At 38.7% G+C, this 18591-nt stretch overlaps 1 protein-coding gene across 7 annotated transcripts in view; it reads left to right on the top strand.

Moving 5' to 3' along the window:
* The window catches only part of hipk3b (homeodomain interacting protein kinase 3b), a 52185-nt gene that overhangs the window by 15539 nt on the left and 18055 nt on the right, over positions 1–18591 (top strand). The gene's annotated exons all lie outside the window — the stretch shown is intronic.

The raw sequence follows: 18591 nt of genomic DNA, 5'->3' as shown, positions 1-18591 counted from the left end.
TTATTTTTAATGTTAGTTTGCCCAGTTACTTTTAGCCTCTGAAAACGAGGGACTGTGTATAAAAATGTCTGTAATTCCTACACAGTTGATCTCCTTGAATAAAAGCTGAAATGAGATCACATTTTGATAGTTTGTTTTAAAAATTACTGTGGTGTTGTATTGAGGCAAAGTTACTAAAAAAAAAAGTGTCACTGTCCAAAAAACTTATGGACCTAACTGTATCTCAGCAGTTGTCTATTCAAATGGAAAGATTGAGATATGAAGTGTTTTATACTCTTAGTACTTCTAACTTTATTCTTTGCCTGGGAGAGTTGAAGAGGATTTATGATCCATATTCAGTACTGGCTGTTATAGTGAACAGTTTTTGCATGGGATTTGAATAATTATCACTGCCTGCACCATGAGACAGTGAAGCAGTATGCTTAAGGTACTTTGAATAAAAATAGATGCAAATCAAACATTTGATGCCTGTATTCTTTGGCATTTACTGTAGATTATTCTTCACTGTCTAAAGTGAGAACTTCACACTCCCTTTGACCCAGTCCTTGTTCATTGTTGTTTGGGAACTATGGAAAATACTTGCCAGTTGCAATTATTCTTTTAATCCTAGGAACTCATTAGGCTTTTGTGTGAATGTTATGTTGTAAATACACCTTGTTTCAGGAACTTGCTCAAAATAAAACTGCTATATTTTGTACTTTGGTGGAAAGGAAGTGAACAGCACAGCTGCTGCTCTGTCAGCCACAAGCTTCGGTAACCAGAGTATCTCAGTAGTTTTGCAAAGTGTTGTTGTATGATGTGCACCATACAACAACCATTGGTGAGGTTCTGTCTAAGGTATACCTGACCACAACTAATTTGTTTTGAGCCAGAAAAGCTCAGTGAAAATGTGTATTTTCATTTTTATATACACGCTTAACTGTGCACAGAAAGAAAGTAGTTTGATAAGTACGACACTTGCAGTATTGTACTAAATTTTTATGAAAACTGTTCTAGAACCAAGTCTCACCACTTGGGCAGTTATTTTGAATTCTCTACCTAAATGAAGCGAAAGCCATAACTTTACTTTAAATGGTCACTGGGGTGTAAATGTTCCATGTATCGAATTACTAGCCAAACCTGACTAAAAATTTAACATTTTGATAATTTTGCCACAAAATAACCTTTTTAAAAACATTTTTCCTATACAAGTTGTACCTTTTACCATGCATAAAAGTTGGGTAACTTTTATGCATAGTTATGACTTCATTAATGCATCAAGAGTGGTGATGCAATCCACATCGAAGTCTCATAACACCTTATCAGGTAAACATCTGACATTCTGATTCACGTTAGAGCTTCAGTAAGCCAAGGGGGAAAAAAAAAATACCCTTACATCTTTACTATGACACCGTACAGTTGAAAGTGTGACTCAGCAATATAGTTGGCTCATGTGTTTGCTGGTTCTGCTATTTGAGTCTTTGGGGACAGAGGTGCAACGCAGCACGAGAAAACTCGGCCAAAGACACAGATCGGACACAGTTTGACATTTTCAAGTTAAAAATTCATAAAAAAATAAACAAAAATGGAGCAATTCAATGTATTTTTGGCTGTTAATCTAGAAATTTTGAAATTTTGTAAAAAAAAAAAAAAAAAAAAAAAAAAAAATTTAGACTTAGGCCTGGTTTTTGCATGTTGCATCATGTCTTCTCTCTTTGTGATCTCTCTGATTTTTACAACATTAAAATGCCAAGCCTTAGCTTTAATTTGAACAGATAAATAATACACCAATAACTACATACAGTGGCCTGTCTGCTTTATTCTCTTCTTCACCACATGGACTGAGATCAGGCAGTTTACTCTGCCTGTTGGGGATGTTTCACCTCTTTCTTTTGATGTATACATCTGCATTCTTGCCAATGTCATAAGAGCTAAAACTCTGTTTGACAAGTAAGAGTGGTATGTACTTTGGTCATAAGCGGTTTCTTTTTTCCTCTACACTTTTCTCTTTCCATCAATTTAATGGAATCTGGCTTTTGTCTCACAAGCCTTATTCCTTAACTCTGCTGTATGATGTTGCAAAGCCTGGCCTTTCTGTTTTTTCTATTTTCCTGTTTTTTGTGTACCTTCTTTTAGAACGTGCAGCTATTGAGCTTTGATCAATATTTGATATCCTGTCTTTATCTATCTTTAACAACTATTGTTGTTGATATGCTTTTTCAACTATCAGCACCTTCATCTTCTTTTGCAAAGTCATATTTACTCTTCCTGTTAGCAGACCACTCAGTCAAAATGGCAGGGCGAAAATCTAGAATACCTCAAAGGAAGGTCCAAGCTCTTTTTCTGCATAAATGTTCAACCTGGCACTCAAACATACTATTTCAAAGCAATTTGTGCACTGTTAGAAGTACTACATCTCACACACAACTCTTTCAATATTAATATAGACCTTGCTGAGGGTGAAAGTGGAGGGTTGCTAGAAATAGCTCATGGGATGCTGGCCAGTGTGCTTTGACTTCTATAGATGGTGATACACATAGGCAGCCAGAATGAAATAAGGACAGCTTGAAATACTAGAGAACTCTGAGTTACATGTTCAAGGTCAGCTAGCTCAACAGTGTCAGCTGTTTTGATTCCCATATGTCAATACACATTTCTGAATATTTAGTTTACCTTTCTGAGACAGGGGGTGGTGGGTACCTCAGATCTATCACCCAATCTAACCAATAAGTCTGACAGATACACCAGCCGCTGCCACAATTTACAAGCATTTGGCCATGGGCCACTTGTAATTTGCCACTCCAGTTTTCACAGTCAGCAAAGCTGGAGTGCTCACAGCTCCAGTGTAAATCTGACATTCAAAAATTACATTGTTGCCAATTATCTTTTATTTTAATAATTGGAAATTGGGAAATAATAAGGTGTATTTGCAGATGCAGACAAAATTGTTGGTATCATTCTGTTAAAGAAAGACAAACCCACAGTGGTCAGTGAAATAACTTGAAACTGGCAAAAGTAATAATAAATTAAAATGTACTGGAAAATAACTCATGAAAATTAGACATTCCTTTTGAATTGTGGTTCAACAGAATTATTTTAAAAAACAAACTAATAAAACTGGTCTGGACAAAAATGGTGGTACCCCTAGAAACAATTGAAAATAAGTTGACCACAGGGCCTTTTAAACTAAGGTGTAGCATGACAGCTGTCTTCTAACTTGAAATCGTCATTTTGCCTATTTAAAGGGTGAAAAGTAGTCGTGCTGTTTGGTATCATGGTGTGCACCACACTGAACATGGACCACAGAAAGCTAAGGAGAGAGCTGCCTCAGGAGATGAGTGAGACAATTGATAAAGGCTACAAGACCATCTCCAAGCAATTTGATGTTCCTGTGACTACAGTTGCACATATTATTTAGAAGTTTAAGGTCCACGGGACTGTAGCTAACCCCCCTGGACAATGGCTGCAAGAAGAACACTGATGACAGACTGAAGAGATGGATAATACGAATGGTAACCAAAGAGTCCAGAACAATTTCCAAAGAGATTAGCGGTGAACTCAAGGTCAAGGTACATCAGTATCAGATTGCACTACATGCCGCTGTTTGAGCCAAAGTGGACTTAATGGAAGATGACCGAGGATGACATAAATGTTGAAAGCAAGACTGAATTTCCCAACGTGCATATTGACCACAGAGCTTCTGGGAGAATGTCTTTTAGACAGATGAGACAAAGCTGGAGCTTTTTGACAAATCACATGAGCTCTACGTTCATGAAAAAAATGAAGCATACAAAGAAAACACTGTACCTACTGTGAAACATGGAGGAGGCTCAGTTATTTTCTGGGACTGCTTTGCTGTAACTGCCACAGGTGTCTTGAATTTGAGCAGGGTATTATGAAAATTTCTGAAATTACTTTTTATGAGCCCTGATCTAAATCCCATTGAACATCTGTGAAGGGAGCTGAAACATTCAGTCCTGAGAACACTGGAGCAGTTTGCTTACAAGGAGTGGGCCAAAATACCTGCCAACAGATGCAGAATGCTCATTAATTTGTTTTTTAAAAATAATTCTGTTGAACCATAATTCAAAAGCAAAGTCTGATTTTCATCAGTTAATTTTCAGAAAATGTTAATTTATTATTACTTTTATCAGCTTCAGGTTATTTCAGTAACCATTGTGGGATTTTCTTTCTTTAATGGAAGAGTACCAACAGTTTTGTCCATGTTGGTATCTACTATGAATATTCTAATATAATAAATATCCTGAGTCTTTTGCATGACCATATGTGACATTTTCTCTTAGCTTTTGCTTATCTTATAGTTCTTGTAGTTAATTAACAAGCACACTCAGGAGAAACTAACATTCTCTTGCAGAAACTGGTCTTCAGAAAATGTGTTTTAATGTGATAAATCACAGACAGGAGTGATTGAAACAGATTTGCACTGACATGGTAATCATTACCTCTATAAGCTGTGGATCGTTCTCCTATCCACACATAGCATAATTGCCCTGAGACCGATGGATTAACGTTCTCTGAAAAGTAGGTCTGTGAACAGTTAATCCCCTAGATAGTCTTAGAAACTTGTTTTGTGTGCATGGAAACTTGTCGGCACACAAGCATCTTCTCTTTTATGAACCAAGTCCTTCTGTAGGCTATTGGGAAAAGGATTTTTTCTAAGTATTGATGTGGCTAAAGTAGCTTGCACTGGCTTGCTATCTGTCAGTTGGCAAGCACTTAAAGTTATGCACCATCAAGGCTTGTTCTCATTGTACTTCTTGTAATTCTAAATGCTCTCACTAACAGCAGTAGCTTTGTTCCATTTTTATGTTTGTGCCTGAGAGTATGGTGGGTGGATATCCCCTTCCATAAGCCCCCAACCCCACATCAGCACTCCCGCCTCAGTGTGGTATTAGCTATTGGCAGTTTCATGGGGTGACGTTTGGGCTGTGTTTAACACTGCCCAGCCCTACAAACAATATGATGGTATGAATAGCTAAGGCTGCTGGTTTTATCAGAGCAAGGAATAGATAACATTATGAAAGACAGTTTTGGTTTCATAAGTTTAATATTTATGTTAGATTAAATTTGTGCAAACATAACTCGGTGAAGGCTTTTGTTCATGTTATAATACAAATATTGTTGAATATTGAACTTAACAGCATTAATAATATACTAGAGCAGGACAGTGCAGCTGCAGTTCACATTGTGCTTTGATGCTACTTCAAAATAAATGCTTTTCCTTTTGTCTGTTTGAGTTGGTGGCTTAAAGTGCAAACGTGGGGGGGGAAGCTGCATAAAGTTTAGCTTTAAATGCAGCATCTGCTTTTTATCCTAGTTTGTGGGTACTTGTTCTGTTTAGAAATGAGTGTGTTTGGGGTGAAATGTCCAAGGCATAATTGTAAGATGACTAAGGCCATGGAGCTGGAAACTACATGTAATGATTTTAGTTAAGGATGCGAACTTCTGCTGGCTTGGACAGTTAGCTATATTTCCTGGTAAATATTACACCCATGAGAGATACCACTTGTTTAGTAACATCTGCCTTATTTGTCATATGTAAACATAACTGTATGTAGCCTTGTACTTGTGTATTATTAGTAGAGTTATTTTTTCTATAAAATGGCAATCATATGATCATTAAAAAAAAAAAAAATCAAGCATCAAATACAACTTGTCACCTTAAAGTAATCAATCTGACATACGCCAAGGAAGAAAATATTTTATTTTTCCAAAGTTGCCTCTGTGGATTTTAAATACCCAGAGGCATTTTTTTCCTTGTCATCCTAAGCCCACATGCAGTTCCTTTAGGTCATCTTAAGTACCTTGTTAAAACAATCAAAACAGTGAAAAGCACATTACAGCTGAACTGGAAAAAAGCTTTCCTAAAGACCAGCTCCGTGTAGCACATTGAATGGTTTACATCTGTAAAACATGTCTGAAAGCCTCATATCCTTAATCTAAGGTCTGTGTAGATCAGAGTGCAATTGTTTCCCCTACCCTTTGCTACACTGCCTCTGTGTTCCACTGAATAATGCAGGAAGCTCTGAGAGTGTGTGGTATTACAGTTCCTGGTAAAGGCATGCAGTGTGGCTCCATTCTTCCTTCATGGAGGAACCACGTTGTCGGGTTTTCTCTGTGGCTGACCTTATACCAACTGCAGTGTGGTTCAAATAAATGTCTCTATTGCAAAAGTAATACTCAAAGGCTTGTGTAAGCATGCAGTGACAGTGACTCTTCCCTCTTCCAGTGTTTAGCCACCCTTATTTGCTCTTCTCTGTGTGAACTAGTTAGATGTCTCTTTACACTTCAGCCCACCCTGCTTTGTTCTCAAAGTAAAGAACCAAGAACTATTTCTGGTTTGTGAGATAATGGACATGAATAAGAAATAAAGATGGAATTAATTCCTCTTCCCTGCCATAGCCTTGGTTATAAAGAATATGATTTTTTTTCTTCTATATAGGTAAATTGTAAACAAACTATTTGTGAGTCAGCATTACACGTTGTACACGTACACAATGTGTTCTGGACATGAATCATGTTTGTGTTGGTTCTGCAGACAACATTGTCATAGACCTTACAGTCTTTGTGGATAAGTGGTGAGCAATGGAGGAGGAGGAAAAAAGAAGACACATGGATGGAAGCAGCTGTTTGAGGTGAAGCTGTGAAACTGACCAGAGATAATCTTTGACCACTGAAAACAACTCTTATCTGCAAAGGAGCTGTAAAATATATTGGGAGCTTACCTCAGCCTGTTTTGAGTTTCATTTTGTGATTGTTGTTGATGTCATACCTGCAGTGTGGGAAGGTTATACCTGGCATAGTGGTGTGCCTTTACTGGGCATGCTGTATTGCTTTCATCAGCATTGTTTGTCAGGATTTGTAAGTGATGGTTTCTGACAAAGGCAAAGACAACAGCCAGTGCAGTGTTGTTTAGTAAGGCCTTGTTCTGAAGTGACCTCACTAAAACCAAATGCTAATTGCTACACTGTATCAGCCTGAATATTTTATGTATGTTCATTGAATTGTTCAATCCACACATGCCCTCTGTAAACACCTTTCTGTCCAGTGTATGGGCTTGGTCACTCATTTTGGATCATATTGAATCTCCATTTTGTAAATTTTGGCCATTCTCAGTGTCAGAAAGGAGAATTATCTAGTATAGGGCTAGGGTTAGCCAATGAGCATGGAATTTCGCAATCAGATCCACACCTCATCAGACAAAACAAAAACATTGCAACGGTGAAAACTCATCACACGGCAGCTTAGCAGGTCTTTACATATCAGTGGTTGATTTCATGGTAGCCACTTCCATCGTTCATTCTGTCACTAGGATGTTGGCTAGGATATAGGACCTCTGGTATAATTGTATAATTACTGTTCTTTTTTAAGATGGGCCTTTTTTAGGTAGCTGAAATCCATTTTGCCATGGTCTCTGTTGGGGGTATGCCAAAATATTAATATGACAATATAGTATGTTGCTTACTCATGCAATACATTATTGATACACTGTTAGCAAATATCTATTTCTATTAAAACTTGGAGACACTCAATTGTTACACCTATTTGATTTAGCAGAGTTACTATTAATAACTCTTCAAATTGATGCTTGTCAAATAATGTTAACAGAATAAGTGAACAGAAAAACCTAAGTAATTAGATTTTAATGAAGAAACAAAGCAATTAATTATATTGTCACGTTATTAAAATTGAATGAAACCAATAATACAAAGACAGTTTCTCCTTGTTGTCCTTTTAGGGCTACTTTTTATTTTTCACTTAAACAGATACTGTGATGTCTGGCTGTGTCTCAGAATCACTGTATTGTAATACCATTGTCATTGGCAACATATGGAGATAATATTATATTGTGAGTTGCTCTCATTCCCAGTCCCTGCCCTACAGCAGTACTTTGCTTAGCTTTTGTGCAAGAATCACATCAGTTTCTTCACATCTGTTACTCTCAGAAAGCTGAAAGTGGCATGCTTTGTTAGTTCTTAGAGTTCTTAGAGTTAGCATCATGCATACTCTACCCTTTGCACTTATCTCTGATAAAGCGGGCAGTTACTAGACGTAGATACTTGATAAAAATTCTTTGACTTGAAAGGGAGACCATCCACTTGTGGGCAGGGTGAAAGAAAAGTATTTTAAATTTTTTTATTTATTTTTTTATTATGCAACTTCAATTTTTAAGATTTCTTTTTTTTTTTTTTTTTTTACACTTTAAAGCTTATTATGAGCAAAAAATAATCAGCATATTTTCAAGATATGGGACATTTCTTGTCAACTTACCTGCCAAAAGATCATCTGTTTTGTTTTGTTTTTTTGTTTTTGGGTTGAAATGCCAAAACTGAGCTAAAAATGACTCTGCTGCTAGCAGATACAGAAAACTCTTAAAAACGTGTTTTCCCCTTTGCTGCTTCTGAAGGTATGTTTCACAGAAAATGGATGAGGCCCTTTGGAAACTTTGAAGCTGTGAGGAAAGTGATAATGTAGGCAACTCATGTCTCACAAATAACAGTTGTTTTTATACTCATGCAGTAGCATCAGTCAACAAACCTAATGGACACCCTTTTGTTTTCTAAAGCATTAGAAGCAGATCGACTGAATTTAATAGACTGTAAAAGTAAATGAATGCAGCATTGATCTGTTGCTATATTTTGTGGTTATAAAACATGGACTGGTTTTGGATGAATTGGTACTTGTTTTGGAGCAGCTATGAGACATCAGGTCATTGCATCTGATAATTGCAATTGTTTAGAAGTCTGCGGTTCATCTAAAATGTGCGACTGCTGACCAGATACGTTATCATTTGATGTTGAGCTGTTTTTCAGTTTCCTGTTGTTCATCCCTCCATTCAATTCTATTTTATTTATATAAATCACAAGTGCCCCAAGGCACTTTAAATTCCTTTTAACAGGAAGAAACCTCCAGCAGAATTAGGCTCAGGGAAGAGCAGCCAACTGCTTCAACTGTTGAGGGGAGAGAGAGAGAGGGCAAAAGACTCACAGTGAAAGAGAGCCAGAGATTAATAATTAATGATTAAATTCAGAGTGAAGGCAGTGGAAACATGTAGTTAGCAACTATTTAGCCTAGTGGTGTATAAACACAGCCTAGGCCTATTGTAGTGTAACTAAGGGAGGGTTCAGGGTCACTTGATCCAGCCGTAATTATAAGCTTTATCAAACAGGAAAGTTTTAAGCCTTATCTTAAAAGTACAGTGTGTCTCTCTCACAAATCCAGACTGGGAGCTGGTTCCACAGAAGAGGGGCCTGAAAGTTGAAGGCTCTGCCTCCCATTCTACTTTTAAGTATCCTAGGAGCCACAAGTAAGCCAGCAGTCTTGAGAGCGAAGTGTTCTTTTCGGGTGATATGGTACTATGAAGTCTTTAAGATAAGATGGTGCCTGATTATTCAAGACCTTGTATGTGAGGAGAAGGATTTTAAATTCTATTCTGGATTCAACAGGCAGCCAATGGTGAGAAGCCAGTATGGGAGAAAAATAGTCTCTTTCTGGTTCCAGTCAGTACTCTTGCTGCAGCATTTTGGATCAGCTGAAGGCTTTTCAAGGAGATTTTAGGCCAGCCCGATAATAATGAATTACAATAGTCCAGCCTAGAAGTAATAAATGCATGAACTAGTGTTTCAGCATCACTCTGAGACAGGATGTTTTTAATTTTAGAGATTTTTCACAAATGCAGGAAAGCAACCCTACATATGTTTTTATTAATATGCACATTGAAAGACATATCCTGTTCAAAATGACTCCAAGATTCCTCACAGTGTTACTCAAGCCCAAGGTAATGCAATCCAGAGTAAGTATCTGGTTTTTAAGACTTTTAGGGCCAGGTATAATAACCTTAGTTTTATCTGAATTTAGAAGCAGGAAATTAGAGATTATCCAGGGTTTTGTCTTTTAGGCATTCTTGCAGGTTAACTGATTGGTGTGTGTCATCTGGCTTCATGGCTAGATAAAGCTGTATCATCTGCATAGGCGTGAAAATGTATGCAAATTGTCCACTGCAGCGCAGTATCTTTAATACCTACAGCATGCTCTAATCTCTATAAAAAAAATATTATGGTCAACATTATTGAACGCTGCACTAGCAGACAAGCAGGACAAGCACAGAGATGAGTCTGCTGTCAGAGGCCATTTGAAGATCACTTATAACCTTCACTAATGGAATTATATCCTTAAACTTTATTCATTGCCTGTGCCCACTTATTATTATATTTTCATCAAGTGGGTCTGTATCATTATGTAGACAGTTTTGTTGTATCTGTCTGCTTCTTCTGAGGTTCTTGCATGTGACAGTGAAGAGTCATGAGGCCCCACTGTCTCAGCTTGTGCGTCATATCCTCAGAATGGAAAACGGATTTGGTTTCATAGGATGGTGGTGAGCTTGAGTTGGGTTGATTATGAAGGAGCCAGGCAGCCATGGCAACATCCACTTATCCCACAAAACTAAATGAGAAAGGCCTGCAGTTTTCTATTTTTCTTTTTTCTCGTGATTTCATTCTGGGATTTTACATGTTGTACTGCTATTGTGCAATCATAAGGGAAATGTAAGAGCAGAAAAAAAATAATACACTCCAACTGCTATCTGTGTATCTACAAGGACACTGATCTTTTGAATTTTTATTAAATAAATGAGGAAGGTGCAAAGTGGTCCATAGTTTTTCTGGTTGTTTTCCCTTGATCTTTTTTTTTTTTTTAACCTTTATTTTTATTTATTTTGATGCAGAAAAATAACAGGCAAACAAACAAACAAGAGGGCTAGGGCAGGTAACAAGCGATCACATTATTCATCATATTTTACAGGCACATTACTATTCTACATATACACTAGGTACAGGTTACAAATCAACCAGAAAATTCAATTCAATTCAATTCAATTTTATTTATATAGCGCCAAATCACAACAAACTGTCGCCTCAAGGCGCTTTGTATTGTGGGTAAAGACCCTACAATAATACAGAGAAAACCCAACAGTCAAAACGACCCCCTATGAGCAAGCACTTGGCGACAGTGGAAAGGAAAAACTCCCTTTTAACAGGAAGAAACCTCCAGCAGAACCAGGCTCAGGGAGGGGCAGTCATCTGCCGCGACCGGTTGGGCTGAGGGGAGAGAAAAGACATGCTGTGGAAGAGAGCCAGAGATTAATATCAATTAATGATTAAATGCAGAGTGGAGTATAAACAAAGTAAATAAGGTGAATGAGAAACAGTGCATTATGTGAACCCCCCAGCAGCCTAGGCCTATAGCAGCATAACTAAGGGATGGTTCAGGGTCACCTGATCCAGCCCTAACTATAAGCTTGATCATAAAGGAAAGTTTTAAGCCTAATCTTAAAAATAGAGAGGGTGTCTGTCTCCCGAATCCAAGCTGGAAGCTGGTTCCACAGAAGAGGCGCCTGAAAGCTGAAGGCTCTGCCTCCCATTCTACTCTTAAGTATCCTAGGAACCACAAGTAAGCCAGCAGTCTGAGAGCGAAGTGCTCTGTTGGGGTGATATGGTACTATGAGGTCTTTGAGATAAGATGGTGCCTGATTATTCAAGACCTTGTATGTGAGGAGAAGAATTTTAAATTCTATTCTAGATTTAACAGGGAGCCAATGAAGAGAAGCCAATATGGGAGAAATCTGCTCTCTCTTTCTAGTCCCTGTCAGTACTCTAGCTGCAGCATTTTGGATCAGCTGAAGGCTTTTCAGAAAGCTTTTAGGACAGCCTGATAATAATGAATTACAATAATCCAGCCTAGAAGTAATAAATGCATGAATGAGCTTTTCAGCATCACTCTGAGAAAGGATGTTTCTAATTTTAGAAATATTGCGCAAATGCAAAAAAGCGGTCCTACATATTTGTTTAATATGTGCATTGAAGGACATATCCTGGTCAAAAATGACTCCAAGATTTCTCACAGTGTTACTGGAGGCCAAAGTAATGCCATCCAGAGTAAGTATCTGGTTAGACACCATGTTTCTAAGATTTGTGGGGCCGAGAACAAGAATTTCAGTTTTATCTGAATTTAGAAGCAGGAAATTAGAGGTCATCCAGGCCTTAATATCTTTAAGACATTCCTGCAGTTTAATTAATTGATGTGTGTCATCTGGCTTCATTGATAGGTAAAGCTGAGTATCATCTGCATAACAATGAAAATTGATGCAGTGCTTTCTAATAATACTGCCTAAGGGAAGCATGTATAATGTAAATAAAATTGGTCCTAGCACAGAACCCTGTGGAACTCCATAATTAACCTTACTGTCTGAAGAAGACTCCCCGTTTACATGAACAAATTGGAGTCTATGAGATAAATATGATAAGAAAAGCAAGATACTCCCAGTTCACACCAGATAACTATTCCAAGCCTTTAAGCATATAACAGTGCCATTTTTCCCAGAGTCTCTCTCCTTTCTTCCTCTGAAGACGTATTGAAAAAGTCAACATCTCCATGTTATGAATCAGGTTTACAATATTCATGAAGAGGTTCAGGGTGGGAGGGCTTAGCTGGAGCCAACATTTAGTAATTGCCTTCTTGCTTGCAATCATAAATATCCTCAGCAAATATGTATTGCTTACACTAAGACCTTCAGGAGGTTCTCCAAGGTACATAGTAGTAAAAGAAAAAGCTAAAGTTATACCCACAGTTTCATAGATTACTTGCTTTATGGCATTCCAAAAAATCTTCAACTTCGGACAGGCCCAAAAGACATGAAAGCAGTCTGCACAGACCTCCCCACACTCCCTCCAGATTTCTGTTTTGGTGTAATAAAAAATCGGATTAAATTCTTCCAGCAAAAATCACGCCATGTTAAAGAATTTGTGGTGGACAGTGCATTCTTCCAGATTTGTCCCCAGGCTTCCTGTAAAATTATGTTTGCTTCTTTTTCCCACTGTTGCTTAATATAATCTGTTGAGTTCCTATTCATAGATGAAAAATTTCTGTAATGAATGATGCCTTTTGTGATGAATAATTGTATTATTAATCTAGTTTTTTTTGTTCTGATCTTCTTCAAATTGGCACATTTTGCAATAATTTTGCCCCTAATATATGCTTTAGCTGTATCCCACAGGAGTGTAGGGCTAACTGCTCCATCATCATTAAGTTCTAAGTAGATTTTCAGTTCCTTTGCCATTTCCGCTTTAAATGAGGTACTATTTAATAAACTTGTGTTAAGCCTCCATAAAGTGTTTTTAGGGCTTTTGATTAAACTAATTTTCATAGTTAAACCCGAGTGATCAGAGATGTCTCTTTGTCCAATCATGCAGTCCATCACTCTATGGAGATCCTTACTGAACATAAAAAAATAATCAATTCTCGTATGTATGTTATGTCTAGTTGAATAGAAGGTAAATTCCCGATCATGTTTATGGGTATATCTCCATATATCAGTGAGTCCCAGTTCTTGCAAAATTTTTTAAAATTGCTTTTCCAAGTGAGTTTTCCTTCGTTCATGGCTGGTTGTATCAAGTTTTGGGCTTAAAAGCAAATTAAAATCGCCTGCACATAAACATACCCCGCTTGCTTTTTCAGCAATAAGGCTAAATACCTCCTTAAAGAAATATATACTGCTACCAGGGGGTGCATAGACATTACATAAAGTGACCTCTTCCTGTTCTAATTTCCCCTTTAACAACACAAATCTGCCTTCTTTATCCTTATGTTCAGCTGCTATTATTTGATATAAGAATGGCTACCCCTCTCTTTTTACCAGATCTATGGGATGCAAAATATGTGTTTTTATAACCCATTTTCTTTAGTTTTTCGTGTTCTTCATTTGACAAATGTGTTTCTTGCAAAAAACCAATGTCAACCCGCTCTCGTTTTAACTTTGAGATGATCCTGCTTCTCTTAATAGGGTTTTTTAAACCATTCACATTTAGAGACTGAATATTATAATACTGCATACCTTCAACACACTATTAACATGGTTCCTTGTACCTGTGTAACAACACTCCCAGCCCTCAAAACAAACCAAATACAATAATACACAATGACTGAACTTGTCATGACGGTGAACAGGTCTTCCAATTAAGAGGATCTCTTATTTCCTCTTAATGTAGGGGAGCTCCACTATGTAGGGCCCCTACTTAGTCGCCTACTTAAAGAAAAGGAAACTAAAGTAATTAATTTCAGAGTCACCTGCATCGCTCCATAAACACTCCTGTTTTGTGACCCCCTTCAAAACAGGAGTGTTTTGAAGGGGGTCACAGTACTCTCGATCCTCCTGGGTGGGGAAAAAAACCACCCAGCAGTGCTCTAAACAGTAATAATCAACTAGTCCCAAGCTCTCCCATAACATGATCAAATGCTTCTTTGACGGGAATACAAAGAGAGCAAATCATTCATCCGTAGTGACGCCCTCTCCTCCTGGTCGCTGAAACACCTTTACCGTCTCGTGTGTGTTCTCTCGTATGCCGGGTGCGCTGCCAGCGCGTCCCCCCCCCCCACCATATTCAGGAGATTGGCAGGAGATTGTTGATCGTCTCCGCTGTAATGACTTTGGATTTGCTTGCAGACACCGGGCCCACCGCGAGTCCACATCTCCTTAAATCCACCGCAGCCTCCTCCGCGCTGTTATAAATAGCCATACCTGAATCAAAGTGCACGCGCATTTTGGTCAGCGGGGTTTGGAACCGGATGGCCTTCTCTTTAAGCGCTTTCTTCACAGGAGCATATTCTCTCCTCTTCATCTGAACAGTTTCGGCATAATCGTGGTCGAAGAATATGCGTCTCTCTTGTATGTACACCGGCTTCTTCCATGCCGCGCGGAGGATTTGCTCTTTGGTATTATATTTCAGAAAGCGTACCACCGTATTCTATTTGTGCTAAGCATGCATTTGTTCAATGTAAAATAGTACATCGTGCACACCTAACAAAAGCCAGGTTGTCAAAAATGTTTCCAGATGTGGACTCTGCCTGTGACCGCTGTGGTCTGACGCCCGCAACCCATGCTCACATGATGTGGTCTTGTCCTAACCTGAGATCATACTGGGGAGAGATATTTGACTCGCTAACTAAGACTGCCGGAAAACAAATTATGCCTGCTGCTAGTATCGCAGTATTTGGGGTACCACCTCCTTACATACACCTGTCTCCTCAGGAAGAAGCTTTCGCAGCCTTTGTCTGCTTATTGGCCCGACGCCTAATTCTAACAAAATGGAAATCTTCATCACCACCATCACATACCCACTGGGTCAGAGAAGTCCTTTATTTTGCTAAATTGGAGAAAATAAGATTTATGCTAATGGGCAGAGAGAATAAATTGAGTGCAATGTGGGATCGTTTCTATGATCATGTAGGGAGACTTGTTCTCCCCGATGTTCCGGATTGATGCATCTCACACTGTAATGTTGAAATGACAGGCAACCTGAAAAAGTATTTTATTTGTTTGTTTTTGTTTTGTTGAGGGTATTTGCTTTGTTCCTGAGTTTGTTCTATTTGTTTTATGTTATGTTTTGGGTTTTCTTTCTGTTTGTTAGGCCAGGTTTGAATCTTTATGATACTTATTCTGTTATGTTTACATGTTGGCTATTTTCTTGTAAAAAACAATAAAAGTTGTTGGAAAAAAAAAAAAAAGAAAGCGTACCGCCGTAGAGCGAGGTGGGGCACCCGCCGGAGGCCGCGGACCCAGCGCTCTGTGGGCTCTCTCTATCCCCAGGCTTTTCTGACCGTCCAGGTCCACGCTGTCCCCCAACTCAGTTTTAATCAGGTTTTCCACGTATTTCTGCATGGAAGTACCTTCTGCATTTTCAGGGATGCCATAAATCCGGAGGTTATTCCGGTGCGAGCCTCCCTCCAAGTCTGTAATCTTCTCCTGAAGCAACTTCTGGTTGTTTAGCAGTTGAACGGTAACATCAGGCACTCCAACGTCCCATTTCTCTCTCTCTCCGCCATGTTCTTCTCCATTTCTCCAAGACGCTCAGCCACCTCCCCAATCTTGTTGGTGGCAGCGCTAACCTGTTGGTTTATTTCGTTAGTAAGCTCATTCAGTTGAACTTTAATGTCCTCCTTTAAGCTCGTTCTCACTAGGGATAACTCCTTCTTCATCTCCGATTTAAGGTCCCGCATGCCCTCCGCCACTACCTCGCCCACCACCTGTCTCAGTGAGCTAACCGTAGCAGGCAAGGCCTCATCCTCCATCTTCTCTCCTTCATCTGAGCGTGTTCCACACACTTTGCTTTCAAGTCGCAATTGTGAGCTCCGACCTGGGGACTCACCCCTTCCTATTTTTATCCCCACTCATTTTAAAGTAACCTTTGGCGTGTTAATAACTTGAATTAGGGGGCTTTAATCATTGTCGATGCAGCGTCACCTTCCTATGCTGCCACACTGGCCGCCATGACACCCGGAAGTCCGTTTTCCCTTGATCTTTGACCAGGTTTTGATTTCTATATCTACCAGATCCTCCTACTTTAATTCATGTGATTATTTTGGTTGATGCATTCTGCAAGAATGCATGATTTTGATGATAGCTGAGCACACTCTTAGAGAAGCCAGTGGAAACATGTAGTTAGAACCTATTTAGCGCCTCATGTTGACATATTGTATATTTCTCTGACAGAAATGCCATACTGATGCTTATAAAGCCATAATACAGGATTGTTTTGCAGTAGTGCTTATTGCTTGTGTGGGGACTTGGAAGACTTTCTTTGACTTTTAGAAATTTGAAAGGATTGTGTATAAAGGCAGGTTATTGACAACAGAATAAGTGCTCTATTTTTATTGAATCTTAATTTGTCTGAGGGTGTCACAAATGAATAGGGGGTGTTGATTGACTTGATTTGGCATTTCTTTGTGAAAAGAAAAGATTTTAGTTACACAGTAGTGCCTAACTGCAAGACATACTTTAGTGATGCCTTGCAGCTCTTCTGATGGTGTACTTATCAGCCTTACACTACATTGTTTCCCCACTCATAGACTTTACTTACTGGACTGCTCAGGTATATTAACAAATGCTTGCCGACCAATTTATCATTATTTCCTTCTGAGATAACGTTAGCATCTGTGATTCCCTCACGCCTATTTTTAAAGCTCAGTTACTGTTAACCAGCTAGCCCCAGCCCTTTCCTTCTCATGCTTCCCTCTCGCTTGGGATGTGTGCTCTTGTTTCACAATATCATTCAGCTGCCTCTTCATTGAGTCTTTTGTTCTGCAGTCAGACAGATTGCCCTGTCTTGAACTGCACCTTTTTATTGTGGTACTGCTTGTTCTGCTCTGGAGACCTGCTCTGAGCTGGATGACCACTTCAGCTAGAACCCTGTGTCAGGTGAAGAAGTGGGTCATTTTCCTCCCTTATTCTCTGAGGCTTGAGAGCATAACATAAGCTATAGTTGCCAGATGTAGTCCAAGATGCAGTCTGTCTGTGGGACAAGAGACTCACTGGACAGGTAGCTGAATGTATGGGTCATTTAGTCATTTGTAACATTTGTAAGTGCTTGGACATTTGCAGTGGGGGATCTTATATCCGGTATTACATGATACTTCCATTCCGTGAATGAAAGGATGCACTGATATGTGGCACTCCTCCAGGGGAAAAAACTTTTCTTTATAAATAGGACAGGCCTGTAAAGCTGAAATGGTTGACATAACTTCCACTTTGGTTTTCTGATGCTATATTGGCTACTTGAGCAGCTGTTGTTTTCAGTAGGTGATAAAATTATCTAAAACCTTATTTAGCAATGCTTTGTTTTGGTATTTCTCACTATATGTCCCACACCCTTTAGTCTGATGTGGTTTCACAGACGTTGTTCACAATTTGAGAACAATAACTCCTTGTTCACAATTTGTGAACAATGTCCCTTTAAATATGTACATAAAGATAGTACAGGATTGTCTTAGTTTGTATGCCCAGTTTGACACAGCAGACCCAAGGTACCTCTTGCGCAGATTTCCTTGAAATTGAGTTCTTTTTTTTTTTTTTTTTTTTTTAAAGATAATTTCAGTGCTATGGATTATTTTAGTGTTGTGTATATGCTTAACGGAAGTGAAATAACGATCCACTACTCAGGTTTAATCGGTGTAATCTTGGAGCTAAGAAATTCTGAGCAGTGTTCATCATATACAGTTATTTTTATTAATAGTAAATGCATCCACGGCATGTGGCATGATCTTTAAATATGTATACTGATACAGTTTCAAAAAGCAGAAACAGGCATGTTGAATTTTCCCTCAGCCCTGCCGAAGGGAAAAAAATTGTAAATTGATTTAAAAAAATTTTTTTTTTTTTAAACAGACCCTTTCACATATTAGTCATAATTTTAGACAGTAAGCATAATAAGACCATTATTTCTTTCTGCTCTTAAGAAAGGCAGCTTTGTACTGTTTGTCTGCTAGATACCACTTGTGTCTTATTGATTTTAATGAGCTTGGAGGTCTCTCCTTCACATTATAGTCTGTGATCCTGCCTGTCGGTGTGCTGTCATGTTTCTAAGGTTTGTGGTGTGCTTTGCGCGCTGAGTTATTGACTGTCAGCATATTTTACTTTTAGTGGTGCTGACAGATTTGTGTCACCATTAGCCATTCCTGTGATATGGCATTACAGTGCTATTGTGGAGAAGTAACACTGAGCAAGCATGCGGGCTGAAGTTATAATGACTATGCTCCTTATTT

The sequence above is a fragment of the Archocentrus centrarchus genome, chromosome 3 (genome assembly GCF_007364275.1).
Source record: "Archocentrus centrarchus isolate MPI-CPG fArcCen1 chromosome 3, fArcCen1, whole genome shotgun sequence".
Taxonomy (NCBI): Eukaryota; Metazoa; Chordata; class Actinopteri; order Cichliformes; family Cichlidae; genus Archocentrus; species Archocentrus centrarchus.
The sequence above is the reverse complement of the archived record's forward strand: the minus strand, read 5'-3'. Positions and strand labels throughout refer to the sequence as shown.